Below are 21917 nucleotides of genomic sequence, written 5' to 3'. Positions count from 1 at the left end.
AATTATTTCTCACATGTTCTCGATGACAGCAGAGGGTCAGAGTAGTCACAGGGTTCTGGGCTCCAAAAGATATAGGCCAGCCTCCAACTGCATTAAGAGTGAACGGCAACAAGAAATTTTTCAAAGATAGGCATTGGGAACTAATCCTTCAAATCTATTCAAGGTAATTTCTCCACTTCAAGCTGAGCAACGTGGCTCCATACAGTCCCTCAGGAACAAGGATAGAGAGGATTTAATCACTTTCCTACACCTCAAATGCATTCAATTCAAATATTTCAGACATTTAAACTAACCCGATCTATGGAGACTTCAACAGCAAACCAGTACTCTGGCGTTATTATCATCCAAAACATCTTTTTCCTCATAATCAATAAAACTCATTATATTTGAACATTCAGACAATTCCCATATCACTTAACGATAAGTGATCCATCCCATAGCCATCACTTCAAAACAATTTATTTACAGCTATCGGAACTACTAATGACCTTCTTAAACCATCCTTCATGGAAGCACCTTTAAGGTTTCTATGGTGGGCAAACAAGTTCTCAAGGGGTTTTTCTAGTATAATCCCAGAGAACAGGAAACAGCTGATTGGTACAGCTAGATAGAGACTGTAGAAAGTCAGTGGTTACAGCATGTCCAGTATCTTGACTAATATTCACCAAGAGTCAGAAAGGTAGAAAGCTAAGCTGCATTGACGATTCTGATCCCAACCTACCTAATGGTTTATCAAACAGTTTATTCAAGTCTCTCAGCATTACCTCTCTGCCTCGGTTTCCTCATCAATAAAATATGTGTAATAAATTTACCTACTTTGTACGGTTGTTGAGACGGTTAAATAAGGTAATCTATATAAACACTTAGTAGGTGCTCTGTAAGGTGTGATCTTATTATTTTCATTGTTAAAATCAAAACAGCACCATTTTCATCAGCAAATCAGGTGGATTAAAAAAATTACTTTAAGGAATAAAATCCTCATCATAAATAAGGCTTTTTTATTTTTTTATCAAAGACTCTTAAACACATGCTTCTAAAGTCCAAATGCAGCCTATTTAATGAGCTACCACACTTTATCTCTTCAGCAATACTTGAATTTTAGCCTAAACAGATGCCACAGGATTCCACTGGGTGCGCCAGTTTGTTGTAGAGAAGAGCAAGGGCTTTTACAAAAATATAAATCCTGGTTCCCTTAATTTCCAGCTTTAAAATATTGAGAAATGTTCTTAACTCTGAGATCCATTTCCTCATTCATGGAAAGGAGACCATATCACTAACTTGGAAGGATTAAAAATGAGATAATATGAGGCTGGCCCCATGGCCCAGTGGTTAAAATTCCATGTGCTCAGCTTCAGTGGCACAGGTTTGAGGGTTCGGATCCCAGGCATGGACCTATGCTACTCATCACCTGTGCTGTGGTGGCAACCCACAAACAAAATAGAGGAAGATTGGCACAGATGTTAGCTCAGAGACAATCTTCCTTGGGGCAGGGGGTGGGGGTGGGGGGGAAGAAATAATATAATAGTTTTCAATTAATGTATTTCTCTTCCTCTCTCAGAAGAAAGACCAAAACTTGTCACAAAGGTTGGGTGGAACAATAGGGAGAGGTGAGGACTGTGGCAATCTAGAGAGTATGTGCCCTCTCTAAAGTGAGCAGTGGCAACAGTGTGGTTTACCCCAATTGTCCCTATACAAGAATACACGTACAGTGTTGCCAGAGCTAGATTTTTGAAGAGAAGCCAGAAATGACATTTGTATGTAAAATATTCTGAATTCTAAAAATTGGCATCAAGTTCTATTAAAAACAAACAAACACTCTAGGCCAAATAAAAATCCTTTGTGCCAAATTCAGTCCGTGGGCCATCAAGTTGCAACTTCTGATTTATAAATCATCATTATGATCACCAGATGGCCAACCCTGGCAGAATCTCTGAAGTAGCCACTAACATGAACCCTTTCTCTCTTACCACACATAACTAGCTTTGTTCTCCTTCACCTCATGTTCCACCAAGACTAACAAGATAATGTTAAAGAGAACTGGAAAGGGCATTTCAAAGAAGTAAACTTGTCTAGACTAATTACCTCCAGGCAAGTTTTTTTTAAACTTTACCCAGGATCTACTCAAATGCTTTCTTTGACAAATCCTGGCCCCCCTGGACTTCTGACGCAGGGGCAAAGGACAAAAGAGGCAGTCTGTCTCCATTCAGGAGCTCCCTTCCCCCACCATGCCAGCTGACCTTGACAAGAAGGCTAGTGGAAAGCGGCTGGCTTTCAAGCCCACTGACAGTTGGAAGCACAGGTGCAGCCCAGAGCCCTGGCAGGATTCGGCCAGGCGCTCCTGTGACAAGCCCAAGCCTGAGGGGGAGACTCCCCTGACAGTCTGAGCAGGAGGCTGAATCTGTCACTGTCTGGCTGGAGCAGCTGTCTGCGACAAGTGCTGACACCGGATGCCTGAATAGGGGCTCAGTCAAACAGGCGTGTGTTACAGAGAACTCCCCCAACTCATATTTCACAGTGATCAGAAGTGCTGAGGCAGAGACTCAAAGTGGCTCATCACTAGAGCATTAGCCATGCTGGTTATCACACAGGGACAGCTGGGCTGAAGCCAGAGAAGCCCTCTTTGGAGACAACAAATGTTCAGTGTCCTGGGGGTGGTGAGGATGGGGCCACCAGGCCTCTCCATCCCCTCTGAATCCCCATCCCCCATATATCAACGCATGGCACTCCAACACCCCCATGAGGCCTTGAAAGGAAAGAGCACAAGGAGGCTGCTGGGCTGGGAGGAAGGCACACACTTGGAGGTAATGAGAGCCTGGGAGCTGAGCCCTGCTATGATCACTTCAGACCCAGGCCCTGGCCTTTTGTTTTCACAGTCTCTCCTGAGTGGAAGCAATGAGAGCTCTTTGAGACTTAGCCTTCTAAAGAAAGGGGTTTTATTTTTCTTTCATCAATGCTGCTCCACAACACGCTCTACGATGCTTGAGTCTGTGCTCAATCAGTCTGATGGAATGGAAAGACAAATGAAAGAGGCAGAGGAAATGCCGTCAAATTTAATTTTTTAATTAAATTTTTATCTTAGGCGTTTCACAAAGAAACGTGTTCTCTCCCCCATTCTTTCTAATTATATTGGCATGGCAATCAAGGATGGTGATTATTTCCAAGCATGTCACCCATTAACTAAGATGCCTCAACAACCTGCTTCAAAGCCTGTCCCGCATTGTCAGTGACTTACTTCCTTTGGGAAATTTGAGAATCAAATTTAAAATAATAAGCAAAATATGAAATCTTTCTCAGAGTAACCATGACTCATTTGAATTCAGAAGCCAAATGGCTTTGACATGACCAGCAGATCTGCAGTTGTACAGTTACAAATCAGACAACAGAAAGAATGAGATAATCGCTAGGATTCCCACAAGTATCCAGGTCTCATCCATTCGGTGACAGTAATAATATTAAGAATAAACACTTCCTTTATGGGTCAGTTGGCATGTAAGAACCCTTCTTCTAAGCATTTTAACTGGACATTACCGAATCCTCACAATAACCAATGCGTTAGGAATATTATTATCCCAGCATCACAGGAGAGGAAATGAAGGCCCAGGAGGCTTGATTAAATTGTTCAAGTCATACAGCTTGAAAGAGGCAGAGTGGGGTTACAAGCAAACAGCGCCTTCCACATCGTACTAAAAATGTTTATTGATTAGAGTTGCTAAGGAGTGGTGGTGAAAAAACTAAATTTAGAGTCAGAACACCTTGATTTAGCCTTAATATATAAATAACACCTACCAATTTTAATGAGGAAAAAGATGTCTACTCCAACAGAAAAATAAGCAAAATGCAGGAAATTCACATAAAATTTTGACAAGTAACTGAAAAAAAATATAAAATCTCACTAGTATTCAGATACTTGAAAATTGCAATGACATGACATGCTATCTTTTGCCTATCAAACTGACAAATATCTCTTAAAACTGTAATATCCATTGTGGGTAAGAGTGGGTAAGAGCCACTACTGGAAAAAGTGTTGATTTATATAACATTTTTCTGGGGCAAGCTGATAATATATGTCAAAATCCTGAAAATAGTTTATGTCTTCTCTGGTAGTTTTAAAACACAGCTATAAATTCTTTGACACTCCTTCCATTGAGAGGTAGGGGTCTATATACTCTCTTCTTTGAATCGGGGCCGGATTGTGACTGCTTCAACCAATAGAGCACAGCAAAAGTGGCATCAGGTGACCCCCAAGCCTAGTTCATAAAGCTCATATACATCTGCCTTGTGCCACTGAAACACTCTTGGAGCCCTGGGCCAAGTCATAAAAGTGCTACTACACTGAGATCACCAGGCTGGAGAGGCCACATGTAGGAAGAGGAGTCAACAGTGCTGGCTGAGCCCAGCCTTTGAGTCTCCCAGCTGAGATCCCAGACATCATGGAGCAGAGAACAACCATGCCTGCTGCGTCGTTTCCGGACTCCTAACCTACAGCATCCACGAGCATAACAAAATGGTGGTGGTTTAATGCAGCTAAGTTCTGGGCTGGTTTGTTACACAGCGATAGATAACTGGAACAACCTCTTATGTAGTAATTATTCTTCTGAAACTATTCTAAGGGAATAATTGGAGACATGCACAAGAATTACATACAAAGATTTTTATGGCATCATTGTTTAAAATAGGGGAAAATGGAAAACATACAGTTGAACAATAAGGGCTTTCTTCAGCCACATAATGAAATGTGGCAATTAAAAATCAGGTTTGGAAAACTATTTAATAATAAGAAAAAGCCGTCATAACATTGTTTAAAGAAGAGTTTTAAAATAACATAGAAAGCAGTTCATTTTTGTAGGAAAAAAACAAACATATACATACATATTAAAATTGGATGAAAATACTCCAAAATTTAAATAGTTGTGACATCGTGGGTGATTTTTATTTTCTTCTTGATGATTTTCTGTATTTCTAAAATTCATAAAGTAGTAGACATGCAAATAATTGAATCCATGTAACTTTTAAGAAATCTTATTGAAGACCTGAGTTCAAATTCGAGCAACTTCTATCGTATTGTCTTTAGAAAGATTCTAAACTTTAATTTCCTCATCTATAAAACCAAGATAACAACATCTACCTCAAAGGATTTTTATGAGGTTAAACTATACAATAACTAAGTTCCTGGTATGGACCCATGTACCTAGTAGGCATTCAATAAACACTTTTTAATTCAATGATATGCACTTTGTCCAACTTTTCAAACACAACCAGAACGAGCATTTGAAATAAATATCCTTAGCCCCCAAGTGAATAAAGAAGATTAAGGTTTGGCCTCATGTTTCACCACTCATCCAAAACAGGTGGGATTCGGCAAAACTGCAAACCACTCTGCATCTTGCTGCCACAGGTTGACCTTATTTCTTACCACTGGTGCAAGCACCACACTTTCCTGCTATGTCAAGTAGATGGCAAGCAAATCCTTGGGCTGAAATGAAGAGGCTGGGCAGTAGATTTTCCTTTCTGGATGTGGAAGCCTCTTTGGCTGTTAATTGTATCTGCTCCCACCATGACAGTGAAGAAAGTCTTAGACCCAAAGCCTTTCAATGAGCTATAAAGAACCACTCCTCTTGTCTTCCTGGTTTATCTTCTAGTCCTCATTCCCGTGCCACATTGTTATGACTTTGTTAAATTAACATTTGTTAAGTAGAACCCCAGGATGTGAGATGGTGAGTCTAGGTTCAACAAAAGACCACAAGGGAAATAAACAGAGAAGTTTATTACTCACAGGTCCTGGAGGATGTACACAGCACACGCCTGGAGGTGCCACATCAGGAGGTCAAGTCAGGGCGCAGGACGAGAGAGTGACAGGACTGAGGGCACATGCCTTTATTAGGGACCATGGGTGAAGTGCTTTGGGGTTCCCAGGCTAAGGCCAGATTGATCAATTCAAACCAAAAAGCATAGGGTTTTGGTAAGCTCCAAGGGGTTCTTATCTAAGGGGCACAGAGGGGAGCCCTGGGGAGACTGTTGCTCCCAAGGGCTGCTGGGGAAGTTATATCAGGAACTTGCATTTGCTGTGACTCTGCAGGCTGTTCTCTATGGGCTGTTACCTAGGCACGTGATCGCAGGATGGGCTAGTGTCAATTCAAGGCCCCTGCAGGCTGCAGGCCACCTGACCACACAAAACAGATGCTGAAGCAGCAGTATCATGGAGCACTTTAGCTAAATTCTTGATACACATGCACATTCTTGATAATAGCTAATAACAACAGGAGCTAACCTCTATTGAGGACCCTCGGTGCCAGGCACTATGCTTAGCACTCTACTTCTACCAGATCACTTAATCCTCACTGTAGCACTACAATGCAGGTACTATTATCCCTCTTTCTCATGTGAGGAATCAGAAACACAGAGGAGTTAAGTAACTTACCTAAAGTTACACAGCTAGAAGGCAAGGATGTGAACCTAGTAAGGCAAGCTTCAAGGCACATATTCTTTATCTCTCATCTACACTGCTCTATATAATTAATACGATCACTGTATCCATTATACAAAACTTGGCATGGGAGGAAGACCACCAGCCTGCTTTTCAGTGGTCTTATCGTCAGGATGGCACGACCCTACAGCCTAAGCCAAATGCTGCTCATTCAGTAACAGTGTTATAAATAGAGAAAAAGAATAACCACTCTTCTACCCTGCAGCCTGGTTTACCATCCCTCCACTTCCCCGTGCCCCTACCTTTTATAGGATCCAAAGCTTCTTGGAGGTGTCCCATTAGTATCTGTGTCCTCTGGGCCTGATGCACCCCCTAGCCCATCCCAGGAGCTTCATAATGACTTGTTCAGCTGAATTGAAGAGGGTCTGCCCAAGTCAGCAGTTCCTACCTAATTCCTGCCTCCCAAGAGTTTCTCTTTGGAAGAAACACATGCACATATACACAAAATGTTGTTGAATAAATGCTGATCCATCTAGTGCAGAGTGGTCTGGGTCTGGAGTTAATGCCTTAGGAAACCCTAACACCTGACCTTTAGGATTGAGTGCAGACTGATAAATGACATCCCTAATCCCACCTGGGCTTTGAGCCAATCAGGTTTAAATTGGGAATAAGGAAAGAGTAAGGCAGAAGGAGTCTAAATACAGTAATATTTTACTGGTTAAGCTGGTATTGGAGAATGCAGTTTATCTTTGTGGGTCAGTAGGCTTCACAACACTGAATTCCACAGTTAGACAGACTTACACACTCAGTTCTAGGAAGTGCTGCAGCAGGACGGGACTTCCTCTGGTAGGAGAACTTGGGCACTTTACGAGCATGTCTTCCCCTAAAGAGAAAAGAAAGAATATATTGTCCCTGCCCATTATCTTCTTCCAAGTCACCAGTAAAATAAAATCCCTCTTTGTCCCTTGAGGAGGAGTGATTGAGGGCGGAAAAAGGACATAGAAGATTGGCCCTCTACCTGCTGTGACTCTTGGATAAATGAGAACCTGGACGCCATGAAGAGAAAGCTCTGGAGGGACTGAGAACAGCAGATAGATTTCATCATTGGGTTGAACACTTAGTTACCACAAATTACTTACATTCCTATTGCTCTCCTATCTGTAAAATGTATACATGTTGCATTTAACATCAATAATTAAAATGTTTCTGTTTTAAGTTTGTGCTGCGAACTCAGAACAACTAAGTATCACATAAACAAAGTTCTCTAAAAATTCAGCCTCACCCTGAACTAGGCTGTAAAGCTCCTCAAAAATACTGATTCTTTTATTTCATTGTATTCCCTAGAACACTACACATACAGTAATTTATTTACAAATGCTTCCCATCAATGGGTACATGAAGGAAGAAACAGTAAAGAATAAACAATTTCATTGGCTATTCAACTTGTAATTTGGGGAGGAAGAAAATATAGGGCAACAAACAGGCTGTGTTCTAATCATTCATTCATATGTCAGTTTGGGGTGACAGGAAAGGATTTTCCCAGAGAAGGTCTACAAGGCAGAGCTTTGGATACAGAAAAACTAGAATTAAGATTTATCTAAGTTTCAGATGAAAGTTCTATTGTCTTACCCCACAAAGAATACTCTGGCATTTCATTTGTAGACCTAGGATGGGTCACTAAATGTAAAGAGTAGAGGCTAGGGGAATGGGAATGGGGGCCGGAATGTGCGAGAGAGAGGCAGAGCACCATGAGTCTGGAGACCACGAGAGTACTCCAGGGTTTTCACCTCTCCTTCCTTCCACTCTTGCTACTTTAGTCAGCTCTCCTGCTCCAAATCAGGTCCCACCCATCAATAAAGACAAGTGGGAAGCCAGAGAAGGAGGCTACAGGTGGGAGGAGAGAAATCCAGAGAGGGAAAGGAGAGGAGAAGGAAAGAGACAGGGGAAGCACCGTAGCACAGTGAAGGGAAGGAGGGTCCTGCAGTCAGCCCTGGCTAGGGAGCTCTTTCCTGGTTCTAGGTAATCTCTGTAAGCATCTTTGCCGTAGACAGATTTGTTGTAAGCATTTTTGCTAATTGGCTATAAAGCAATTTTGCCATAAAAGATAAAATAACAAAAAACAAAATAAAAGATGGACATTAAAAAAGACATAATGAAACATGTGGTACATATCTGGACTACACTTAAATGTTCTATCACATGCCCAGCCCTTATATTTCACCAAATCATCTAAGCCAGATTCTATACCAAATACCAAAATTCTGTCCACATCATGTTCTCCACTATCAAGTAGCAAAAAATTTTCACCAATTTCAAGAAACTTACACTCATCAGAATCATGTAACCATTTCTTTTTTCAGAGGGAGGGGGATAAGAGGAGCTTGACTCTTCTTTTGCCTCCAACTTCTAATATTGCATGATAAATTTGTTAAAGACGGCATTAGAGAACAAACCATTGTATCTAAATTAGCTAGAGAATCGATAATTAATGCTCTCAAAGACTCTTATGAATGGCTAGCTGCCTCTTTTATATTTGCCATAGCTCGGAAACTTTTGGTTTTGACAGGTGGGAGGGGTGACTGTGCTCATCGAAGGCTCTGCACACTGATATGTTGTCATTTTCTAGTATAGTATGCAGTCTGGCTTTCAACTCTTGTTTCACACTTCCACTAAGTTTGATCACTGTATTTTTCTAGTTGAAGCTAAATTGTCAAACCAAACTGTCAACCAGTTATTTTCTCTTTTATGGCAAAATTGCCTTTTGGCCAATTAGTTATGAGGCAAAAATGCTTGCAGCAAAAATGTCTACGACAAAGATACTTATGGCAAAAACACCAGACATGGTCTTTCTTAGGTGAGATACAGTTATGGAGCAAACAGGGCTGAAATAAACCTATTCAAACCAATATGGATTGTAGCATGTTAGATATTTGACGTCATAACTAAAAGCAGACTGGAGAGAGTCAGTTCCAAAGCCATCTTTATCACTCACCACCGGGGAGACCCTGGGAAAACTATTTAACCTATGCCTGATACAGAGCAATACTTATTTACTCCCTGCCAAGCAGAGTTCTAAGCACCTTACATATATCATCTCACCTAATTATCAAAAAAATATTCTTAGGAAACAGAGGCCCAGAGAAGCTAAGCATTGTGAACACTGATGCCCCAGATCTCCCTTCACTGAAGGACCTGTCGCCCCAGCTGCTGGCAGACAGCCTTCCACTTCTGGCCACTCAAGGATGCCTCAGAACAGAACTGCCTTGTCCAAAGTCACTCGCCCTCCAGGAGTAACCCACCTCTGGTGTGAGGTATCTTTGCCCAGCTCAGTAGAATTCCATAGGGCCACTCTAGCTCCAGAGCTTCCCTCTACTGCACAGCTGCTGACTTGTCTCTGCCGAATCCTGCTTCTGTCCTCTCCCTCCCTCAGATGTTGGACCAAAAACAGTCCAGAATAAATGACCAACTCATCTCAGAGTCTACTTCCTGGAAAATCCAGCCTTGGACTCTAAGTAACTTGCTCAAGGACCCGAGGACTCATGGTGGGGATACAAACCCAAGCAGAATGTCACCAGAGCCTGAGCTCTTACATGCCCCATCCCACTATTTTCCACCATTAGCCATTACTACTTCATTACCCCATGACTCCTACCATAATCTACACATCCCCTCTTATCTAGGCCTTACTTTTCACTAGAAAGATGGCTCACTAAAGATTTTGCCTCCAAAGTGACACACAGAATTTTAAGTAAACAAGAGAAAGGCATGCAGCCCTCTATCCGTGGGAATTAGATCTCATATTAAGAGAATCTCTCCTAATTCCACCTATCTCTCCTTTTACAACGTATTTTCAATGGCGTGCCAAGTCAGTGATGCAGAAAGAAGTTAAGATTTCCTGAGCCCTAGATGTGAAGATTAAAAGGAGAGAAACTAAAGTCCACATAGCCAGCTCCCCCGTTGGCTCTCCCAGCTGAAAACTGGGACCATTTCCAAATTTGGTGAGAGATTCTCCACTCAATCTAAAAAGCTAATTTTCTAAAAGATCATTTTCTATAATGCACAGGCTAAAACATTTTCCAAGTTAGTATTTTCTTCCACTCTGTTGGTATCTTCAATTTAAACAGTGAGCCCAATTTCCACAATATAGAAGGTTACAACTACCTGATGTTGATTTAAACAACTGTGAGTTCCCAAATATAAGACCTTGTTTAACTTTGTTTCTTTCTGTTTCTGCTGTGGGATCCATAGCCACCTCTTCTATTGTAACAGTATTTCACTTACAAACATGTCACACTATCTAAATTTAACCTAATTAGCAAGCCAGAGCACCTGATCCTGAGAGCATTATCCCGCTGCCACAACCCCCAGCTCTGTTTCTCTCAGTTGTCAGAGCAAAGTCATTGCCAAAAACCATGACAAGAGACCTGGAAACTGGTCTTGACCATAGAAAAAACAGTCATGTCCTCACTATTTTCCAGCATCTGACTTTTTTTAAGGGTTTCATCTCTCATGAAAGGGTATACCAAGTTCCATGGCTGCCAAGGAGCCCTGGGATAAATCAATTTGGCACCTTTCATTCCACTTCCTGGTGTGTTGGTAATCAGGATGGGGCACTACTGCAAACCCCGTCCTGGACCTACTGCCGCTCTGTGAAGTAACAGTATTCAATCATCACGCATTGCATTTTCACCTTGCCTCTGATTGTTCTGGTCATGTCAGAGATGTAGCTTTGATGCAGACATTGCTTTGGAGAAAAGAGGAAAAAGTAGCAGAGATGAAGGAGAGGGATTAGCAGCTCAAAAGCTTTGAAAATCTTGATTTCACTGAAGTGAAAACATGTCTTATCTGCCTTCTTTAGACGTTGCTGTTCACATTAATTTCAGATGAAAAGTAAGTCAGTAGGTATCATTTTTTTTTTCACGCCGGTGAAGTTTTTCTACAGGGAGCCTGTAAAGGAAAACTGTCTCTCCTAGTGCTCCTAGGCAAAGCATTGAAGTACAATTCCACCAAAATCAAAATGACAGCTCGAAGGCACCCCTAATCACCAGCTCGCTGCGTTCTTTCAGGACTTGAATACAACTGTCAATTATCAAGGTCTCTTTGTAACCAGACAAGTAACAATGAATGCAAGGTCTAAATCAAACCTGCCAAAAAAAAAAACCACTCCCTTTTCACATCTGATAGCAGACCCAAGATCCAACGGTAAACTAAGGTATTAGGAGAAGTTATCAAAGCAACCATAAAATAAATTATTAAAATGTGTTAGTAATTGTGTTTAACTCAGAATCATGTGGCCACACTCACCATATTTTCCAAACCAAAAATGAACACTTATCTCACACAAGCTATGACCATAAAAATTGCTTCAGTAACTCTCTGTTGAGTTACTATGGAGCCAGGCACTGATCTCTGCACTGCCGATGAAGTAGTGAACAAAATAGGCAAGGTCCCTGCCCTCACGGAAGTTACATTCTAATAACAATTAGATATAAAATATAACATTCCATTATCATAAGCGCTATGAAGAAAATGATCACCATTGTCATATGTCTTCTATCTCCTTCACACCTAAATCACATCTAAATCATAAGAAAATGATGAAAAGGGTTGCAATTTAGACCAAGAAATACTTAGGAATTAAGAAATTCCACCACTCCCCTGGAAGCAGGGGCTGAGGAAATCTGAAGGGGCTCATTCTCTTTCCCACCATCTCCCTTCACTGACTGAAATGACAGAGCTGGTTGTCCATCCAGTCCAGTCTCCTTCAATGCCAAATCACATCTAAATCATTCTAGACTAGAGAGACTCTATTCCACTTTTAAATGTCTTCATGGCATTATAAGGAGATTGGGTTCTATTAGACAAGAAAAAAATGTCTTAATGAAATCATTTGGTCATGTCAATTAAAATGGAGCCCAAAGAGAATAATGAGAAAATGATTAGACAAGGAGAAATGGAGCTAAGTGTCTTCCTCCAAGCTTTCAAGACCAGTTATTTCTGTCAGGGGAAATAGGAAAAGAATCACATGACTTATAAGCCTTTGGAGGGAGCTCTTAATGGATAAAACATCGTTGTTAAATATGGTCTTCAAGCAGCTAGAAGGAAGCAGTAAGAAGGTATCTATGCTTTTGCTACCTTGATACCTAGTACTATTTCTCTGAATTCTCCTTTTAATGTCACCCCCTTTCCTGTTGGCTTCTGTGGCTTGCACTCAACATAGAAGTAGGGTTCGCAGGTTGGGATACTGTCTCACTTAGACGGTTTATTACTGGCGAGAATGAGGATGAAGGAAAAACTGATTTTTTTCTCCTTCTCTGTATATATATATATATATTCCCTAAGCATCTTCACCCATTCTTATGGTTTTATCCACCCTCAATGTCTAGTTCCAAATCCGGGCATCCAAGTACATTTTGTAGATGCCATACTAGTACTTAAAACTCACCAGGGCCAGCAGTGGGCTCAAGGGCTTCCCCATGCCCTGCATATTGATTCTCTTCACACACCCTATATCTCAATGAAGAGTACCAGGATTGTGCCCAAAGTTGCCCATCACTCAAGAAAAACTATAACACAAATATGCAGTCATCTATAACAACATTTGACAACCATAAGAAGATGCTGCTGAGAGAAATTAAAGAAGACACAAATAAATGGAAAGTCATCCCATGTTCATGGATTGGAAGACTTAATATTGTTAAGATGTCCATACCTCCCAAAGTGATCTATGATTTAATACAATCCCTATCAAGGTGGCAGCCACAAAAAGGTGGAAAAGAGAATACATGAGAGGCCACATTATTAGAAAAGAATTTGAAAAAAAGCCTTAAAAGTCTAGGAGATTGACTGGATGAGAGGAAATAGGCAGGAGTAAAAAATGGCCACTGGACTTGACATGTGAGCCTCTCTAGTCCTTCCCTCCTGAGGTCTGAATTTGGGGAGGGTTGAGGTGTGGGAAGAGATTAAGAGAGTTGGTCTCTACAACTACTTCCTTGCCCCTGTCTCCATTTAAATGCATCTTCTTTAGGCATGCTATTTTTCTCTTTCATTTAAAATGACTTTGATTTCTGTTGTTGTCTTCCCAGCTGTCATCAGCTCTGCCCAACTGAAAATGTAGTAATCAATTCTCTTTTCTAAGTTATTTATAAATATATTGAAAAATGCAATCCTCAGAATTGATGTGTTTAACATGCACTTCCCTTCTCTCCACTCTTTAAACTGAAACCAATCTCCCATCAGTCACCACTCAATGAGCTGTTAAATATTCAAGGCTGCACCTTCTCCACTTAATGGGGAGAATGACAGAAAATGCCTTAAGAGGAAACTTCAGAATAATATGGAACATAGAGAGGGATGGGGAAGAAACTCCTCCCACCCCAAGGATGGAAGACACATGACTGCGTTGCGCTTCCAGTAGACAAACCAGCAGGATCTGTGCAAGTGATTTTGCATAAACAACAAAGAGCTCCCCAAGCATTTCTCTCAGAACATCAAGCAATATGTCCCAAAGCAGCCTTGACCAGGAGGAAAAAGCAAAAGGCTATCAGCCAGGGGACACTTGAGTCTTTGCTTTCATGCAGTTTATTTCTTGTAAGTGACCTCTGTCGCTTTGGCTTTATGTGTGGGCATTCATCCCTTACAAACAAATACAATTGTGAGGCATTTTCCTCTGTGTATAGTTAGATAATGAATTCTTCCTGTTGCAAAGTGACCTCAAGAGCCCGGGACCTCATTTCATTTCAATTTGTGCCAAGGAAACGCTCTTTTTAGAGTCATGTATAACTTTGGGTTTTAGTCCTAAGCATTGTCGCTCTTCCGACAAGGACAAATCGGGCTGTAGGATTTGTTCCCTATCCTTTGCAGTGCCAATGATTACAGCATCAGTTGGGTGGGATCAGCAGTGAGTATTTCTCAGTGATTCATTCACTTTGAGTACAATTATTACAAAATCACAAAGTCCTGGATGAGCTAAATTCACCGAATGGAGAGCAAAGCTTACTTTTAAATATATAAGCACACAAAGATGCACACACATGAAGAGTACTGTTTCAAGAGCATTCTTAGAATGTCAGCCATTCCTTATTCTCCAATACAAATAATTTCACATTTCTAGTTAGAGTTTTTGTTCTATGGCAAACCTAAACTGAACAATGTTTCTGCTGGTGTTCTTGGCAAACACTGAAGGTCTCCGGATAGAATTCTGTCACCTGTTCTGAACACAGATGATAAACCAAATTTGTACATTGTTGATCTAAAACCCAAGTCTTTAACCTGAGCATAATGAAATCACGTTAGGAGACATGCCTGTCCAAACACCACAGTAACTATGCCAGGGCTGCTTGGAATAGTTGCCATTTGTTCATCTCTTCTCAGTCTGAAATTATTTGAGCTTCACCTGTTCCCATCTCAAATTATCCTATAATTGTTTTTCACATTATAGAGTTATACCAGAAGTAGCAACTGTACCAACTGGCACCCAGACATCAGGAACATGGATTGGCTCTCCCTTTTTCCTCACCTCATATGCTCTGATCAGTGCTTATAGAATTATTTAAGAAAAGTTTGCCTTAAATCCACAGATTTACTAAAGAGGTCATCTAGTCCACTCTTCAATCTGAAGTGTTCCTCAAAGTCACAAAACTTAACTTTCAAAAACTGCCAAGTTGTTTGTTTAGAAAATATGCCAGCATGATTTGCTTCCTGCTTTCCGAGGGGGAATATCAAAATCACATAATAATCATTATGCACTATTTTAAAGACTTTTTTCTAAATTATTCAAAAATTATAAGCTACTTTCAAACTTCCCAAAATTGACTTGGAAAAAAAATCTCACACATTTTCCTTAGCTGGTTTTGAATTCCTGCTATCCCAGTTTCTAAATCAAAAGATATTAATGCCTACTCTGTTTTCTTTTTTTTTTTTTTTTTAGGGGAAGATTAGCCCTGAGCTAACTGCGGCCAATCCTCCTCTTTTTGCTGAAGAAGACTAGCCCTGAGCTAACATCCATGCCCATCTTCCTCTACTTTATATGTGGGACGCCTACCACAGCATGGCTTTGCCAAGCAGTGCCATGTCCGCACCCAGGATCCAAACCAGCAAACCCCAGGCTGCCAAAGCGGAACGTGCGCACTTAACCACTGCGCCACCGGGCCGGCCCCTACTCTGTTTTCTTAATAAAAGATTCTTTAAGAATTAATTTGTGAGCATCTTCCCAGATAGGAAAAAATCTTTTAAAATCTTGTAGAAAATGATCTCTCTAATTGTATGTTTATTATGTGTACTCCTTTTAACTGATGGTTGAAGTCTTCAGAGGGCCAGGAAATGACAAGAATAATTGGTATGGTATCAGCAATCCTCCTTCTTGACACCTTCAAGTCCTGTGACCTGAGGAAGACACGTGGCCTCTCTGAACTTGGTTTTCCTCATCTTTAAACATGGGAATAACTGGACTTCATTTCCAACAGTATAGTGGAGCAGATACTGTGAACGGCCCTCCCACTGACAATAACCAAAAGTACTAAATAATACGTGAAAAACATTGCTTAAAATTCATCACTGCCCTGGCAAGAAAATAAGGACTCTTCAGAGCAGAAAAAAAAAAAAAAGTCAAGCTGAAATCCAGAGCTCTGAGGGAGGTTTTCATTCTGAGGTCATCAAATTAACCCAGTGACCTTGAGCCTCAGTTTTGAAAGGGGGGTGGGGGGAATAAGCCTAGAGCTGTCTACAGTCTAATAGGAGACACTTGCACAAGCTTGGATTTCAAAGGCCTATGTAAGAGTGAAATAGAAACAAATGTTCCATTCAGAAGTGGACAGAAAAGAAACTTAATATTTCCCAACCTGAGCATTGGTCTCATCTGTATTTCATCATCACAACCAGCCACTGCGCATGCTCTAGCACTACCTTTGTGATCCAGAAAACATCAACCTAATTACTTAACTTCCTAGATTAGTAGTGTCACCAAACATCTATCAAAAACAAACATGAACTCTATGTGGAGGAATGCACATTTTTCTCAACTACAAAAATCCCATCAAATAACTTTCTTAGGAATATAAGCTCACAGTCCACAGAACTGTACCATAAAACACACAGAGAAACAAGAGCCAGAAGAAACAACAGACTATAGAGTCAGAGCTATAAATATTTTATACACTGAAATTATCAAATTCAGATTACAAAATAAGTATATTTAATGTATTTAAAGATTGGAAAGAGAGTACTTAAAATATAAGAAGAAAATAATATAAAATAGATGAAGAAAAATTGAAAAAATAAAACTTTAAGAAATAAAAAATATAATAATTGAAATTTTGAAATCCATGCATGAGATCGATGGTAGATTAGACATGGCTAAAGAGAGACTTGCAAACTAGAAGATAGATTTGAAGATATCCAAAGTGCAGCACAAAATGTCAAAATTAGGGCCGGCCCGGTGGCACAGCGGTTAAGTTCACACATTCCGCTTCTCAGCAACCCAGGATTCGTTGGTTCAGATCCTGGGTGCAGACATGGCAACACTTCACAAAAGCCATGCTGTGGTAGGCATCCCACGTATGAAATAGAGGAAGATGGGCATGGATGTTAGCTCAGGGCCAGTCTTCCTCAGCAAAAAGAGGAAGATTGGCAGTAGTTAGCTCAGGGCTAATCTTCCTCAAAAAAAAAAAAAAAGAAGAATAAAAAGTCAAGATTATTCCAAAAAGTAAACCAAAGGTTAAAAACCACGAAGGAGAGAGTGAAAAATGTCTAACATACCCTAATAAGATATCCAGCAGAAAAGAGAGAAAGAGTGAGGGAGACAAAATATACTAAGAGAGAATGGCTGAGAGTTTCCTAGAATTGAAGTAAGAAAATAAATAAGCTTCAAGAAGTCCAGTGAATTTTCAGAAGAATAAGTTTTTAAAATCTACATTTAGATACATCATAGGTAAATCTGAGGACAGTAAAGAGAAAGAAAACATTTAAAAACTCAGAGAGAAAATATATATTATCTACAAAGGACCTACTCAATTTAATAACTGATGGAAGATCCCTCAATATCAATAATGGAAGCCAGAAGACAGTGGAATAATATACTTAAAATTCTAAGAGAATAGTACTGCAAACTAAGATTGTGTACCTAGTGAAGCTTCTTTGAAAAAACCAAGAGTAATATACAGACATTTTCAGACAAACAAAATCTCAGTTTGCCAACATAGACCCTCTCTAAAGGAAATTCTAAAGGATTTACTTCAGGCAGAAAGAAAAAACAATACCAGTAGGAAGGTCAGAAATGTAAACGGGAATTAGTACATAAAGAACATGGCCTATATGTGGACAAACCTGAACAAACTATATATAACAACAATTTTGTCTAAACTGAAAGTTTTAAATAAAAAGAAACTAAAATACAGTTCAACAATAAAGGATAAGTCAGATGGGAGATAACCAAAATTAAAGCACCCTCAGGTTTATGCATTGTTCTGGAGGAGAATAAGATATCCATTTTAGACAATGGTAAGCAGGCATATTTAGTCTACCTACTAAAAAAAATAGAATATAAAATTTTCAAACTAGAATATAAAGGGAAAAGTGAAAGAAGGAAAAACAGTCAATTCAAAAGAAGACAAGAAAGGAAGAAAAAAGAAAAAAAAAGAAATACAGAAAAGGACAAATAGAAAGTACAAAACAAGTTGATAGAAATAAAACCAGAGCATCTTTTATCACAAAGCCTTCACACAGAGCATATTCTCTGACTATGATGCCATTATATTAGATATCAATAACAGAGTGATAAATAGAAAAACTGCACAGGTTTGAAAATTTTAAAATAGACTTTTAAATAATATGTAAGTTAAAATAAATCATAAAATGTTTAAATTACCATATATCAAAATATGGCATATCAAAATATGTATGATGTAGCTAAACGGTACTTAAAAGGAATTTTATAGCCTTAAGGACTTAAAGAAGAAAAGAAGAAAAGCTTAAAATTAGTGAACTAAGCATCCAGCTTAAGAATTTGGTAAAAAGAACTCCAACCACACCTCAAAAAAATAAATAGAAGAGGGGCTGGCCCCGTGGCCGAGTGGTTAAGTTCGCGCGCTCCGCTGCAGGCGGCCCAGTGTTTCGTCGGTTCGAATCCTGGGCGCGGACATGGCACTGCTCGTCAGACCACGCTGAGGCAGCGTCCCACATGCCACAACTAGAGGAACCCACAACGAAGAATACACAACTATGTACCGGGGGGCTTTGGGGAGAAAAAGGAAAAAATAAAATCTTTAAAAAAAAATAAATAAATAAATAAATAAATAAATAAATAGAAGAAAAAAACAAATCAGATCATAAATTAACAAAATAGAAAACATAAAATCAACATAGCTAAAGCTGGTTCTTAGATAACATATAATGGATAAACATCTAACAAGGTCCATCATGAATAAGAGAAAAAAAGAGAGAAGGTAGAAATAATAATAATCCAAATGAAAACGGAGATAGAATGCCTGGGGAAATTATAAACATAATAAAAGAATACTACAAAAAAAAGTTTCTGCCCACAAACGTGCAAACACAGATAAAATAGTCAGATTCCTAGAAAAAATATAACATACCAAACAAACTCAAAAATATATAGAAAATCTGATTTCTCCTAACCATTAAGTAAATCGAATCAGTACCTTAAAATATTCCAAGAACATTTAATCCAATATCTCATATCACAGATGGAGAAGCCCATGTAAGGGTTTCACCACTTGCCTGAGGTCAATAACTACCACATGACAGAGCCAAGACTAGACCTCAGATTTCCAGATGCCTGAGTAGTGTTGGGTTAGTGCATTGCACATGATCCTTGAGTTCAAGGTGGAAGAAATGTCTGCCTTAAACAATGCTCACTGGGAGATTTTCTGGAACATAACTTCAGTAAGTCCCTATAGAGTACAAGAAAGGAATGAGGATAAACACCTGGAATTCCCAGACAACAACTGTCTATGATAACCACACAGAAGAGTTGCCTGCTAACCTTGCCTTAGTTGATCAACTTGGAAAATGTTTCTCATTTTTTTCTAACTAGGTTCAGTTTAAGGAGAATCACTGGGGAAATTCCTCCTCTTTGTGGATCTATTAATTTTAAAATGATTTCATAAAGGACACTAAATAATCTGACAAAAAATCTTCTAAGAAAATATCAGATAGATAAGTTGAGAGGTAAATTATTTTAAAAATTATAATCATACATAAACTCAACTAAAATAAAGAAAAAGAGGGGAAAATTTCCCAACTCATTCAATGAGTCTAACAAAAACTTTGATGACAAAAGCAGAAAAGGACACTACATATAAGGAATGTCAGGCCAACTTCACTCATAATTATAGACGATAAAAATCTAAAATAATAATAATTAACAAAATTCATCAATTTATAAAAAAAGATCATGGAAAGTGATAAATTTGAGTTTATCACAGAAATGCAAGGTTGGTTTAATATCAGAAAAGCCAATTAATATTATTCATTACATAAGCAGAGTAAAGGGGAAAAAATCATGCTGTCACAAGCTGGGTTCCCTAAAAGCAGACACTGAGTTTGGGGTGTTGGATATTCATGAGAAGTCAACACCTGTGAAAAGGAGGGAGGAAAAGCAAGATTGGGCAAAGGAAGAAGTTGAACTGCAATACAGACCCAACAAAACCTAGGACAACCAGCAGGAAGCTCCATCAGACTTATCCCACATCAGAGGAAATGGGGCCTTTACCTTTACCTTGCTCCGTCACTGGTTGCAGGCTGCTCTGGGAGGGGTGTGAGCCTGGGCCAGAAGGCTGTAAAAAAACTGACTGACGGACACCCACTGCTACCTGTATGCCCTTAGCTAGAGAGCAAGTCCTTCCTTGAAGACGGATCTGGTAGCAATTCTCCAGGTCTAATGTACATCTCAACAGATGAAGAAAAAAACCTTCCATATAGTTCAACATCTCTTTGTCACATCAAGAAAATTTAATCAGAGCAAATTGAGGGAAACTTCCTTAATATGATAAAAAGAATCTGCAAAAGGCCCACAGAAAACATCATACATAATGGCAAAACTGAAAACAATCCCATTAAAATCAGGAAAAATACAAGGATGCCCTTTAATGCCATTATTATTCAACATTGTGCTGCAGGTCCTAGTCAGCAGATTATGGTAAGGAAAATAAATAGATAAGGACTGGAAAAGAAAAAACAATCTGTCATTGTTTACAGATAATTTCATTTTCCATGTACAAAACCCAAGAGAAGCAGATGATTTATTAGGTTAGCAAAGTAGCTAGACAGAGATCAATATATATAATTCTATTTTTTTACTTTATACCAAAAAAACCCCACATTTAACCAACGTGGTTTTTCAAAACACCATTTACAATAGCAACAAAGATACAAGGTACATAGAAATAAATGTAATAAAAGATATGTGACCACCTTACATGTAAAACAATAAAACTTCATTAAATGAAATAAAAGAAGATCTAAATGAATAGAAAAATATAATATGTTCACCAAGAGGAAGACTTAAAATCATAAAGAAGTAAACTCTTCCCAAAGCGATCTGAGGTTAATTCCAATAAAAAGCCAGGCTTTTTGTAAAGTTTATAAATTTTGTATAAAAAACAAAAGGTCAAAAGTAGCTAAGACATTCCTGAAGAAGAAGAACAATGTGGAGGGATGCCCCACTAGATATCAACATGTATTACGAAGAGAAAAATATGATCTTGGGAGTGGAAATATTTCTTTAAAAAGACACACACACACACACACACACACACACACACACACACAAGTCCTAAAGGAAAAGATTACTGTATCTGACTAAATTAAAATTGAGAACTTCTGTTGGTAGAAAGATATCATAAAGAAAATAAAAAGATAGGTTACAAACTGAAAGAAAATTTGTAACACAAAGGACTGACCAAGGATTCATATTCAGAATATATGGAGAACTACAAAGCAACTGGAAAAACACAAAAGTGGGAAAATAGGCAAAAGACAAGAGCAGTCACCTTACAGAAGAGGAAACACAAGCAAATACTAGTTTAAGCCCATCAGACTGGCAAAAATTAAAAAGTCTAAAAATTCCAAAAGTTAGCAGGGATTTAAAGCAATAGAAATTTATATACTTCTGATGGGAGTGTAAATTTGTGCAATTGCTTTGGGAAACAATTTGGCATTGTTTCATATACATTGGATATATGCATGTTCTACAATTCTAGGTATCTACATACAGTTCACTCCTAGCTAGCAACAGCAAGAGACCTATAGAGTAATTCATAACAACAGTTTTTATAACAGAAAAAAAAAAAGGAAACAGCTCCAATATTCATACCGGTAGATTGAGAGAGAAATTGTAGAATTTTTAATCAATGACATACTATACAGCAACAGAAAATAATTAATTACAGGTAGCCCCACCAACATGGATAAATCTCAGAAAACTACAAAACTCAGCAAAACTATAAGTCAAGAGGACTTCATATGGTATAATCTC

At 39.1% G+C, this 21917-nt stretch overlaps 1 protein-coding gene across 1 annotated transcript in view; it reads right to left on the bottom strand.

Annotated features, from left to right (window-relative positions):
• Positions 1-4636: 4636 nt before the first annotated feature.
• DTWD2 (DTW domain containing 2) overlaps positions 4637-21917 on the bottom strand; it is a 231213-nt gene continuing 213932 nt past the window's right edge. Inside the window, exon 7 of the transcript XR_011525183.1 lies at positions 4637-7307. The gene's annotated coding sequence lies outside the window, so the exon portion shown is untranslated. The remainder of the gene's footprint in view (positions 7308-21917) is intronic.

The sequence above is a fragment of the Equus przewalskii genome, chromosome 13 (assembly GCF_037783145.1).
Source record: "Equus przewalskii isolate Varuska chromosome 13, EquPr2, whole genome shotgun sequence".
Classification (NCBI taxonomy): Eukaryota; Metazoa; Chordata; class Mammalia; order Perissodactyla; family Equidae; genus Equus; species Equus przewalskii.
Note: the sequence above shows the minus strand (reverse complement) of the source record. Positions and strands in the feature narration are given on the sequence as shown.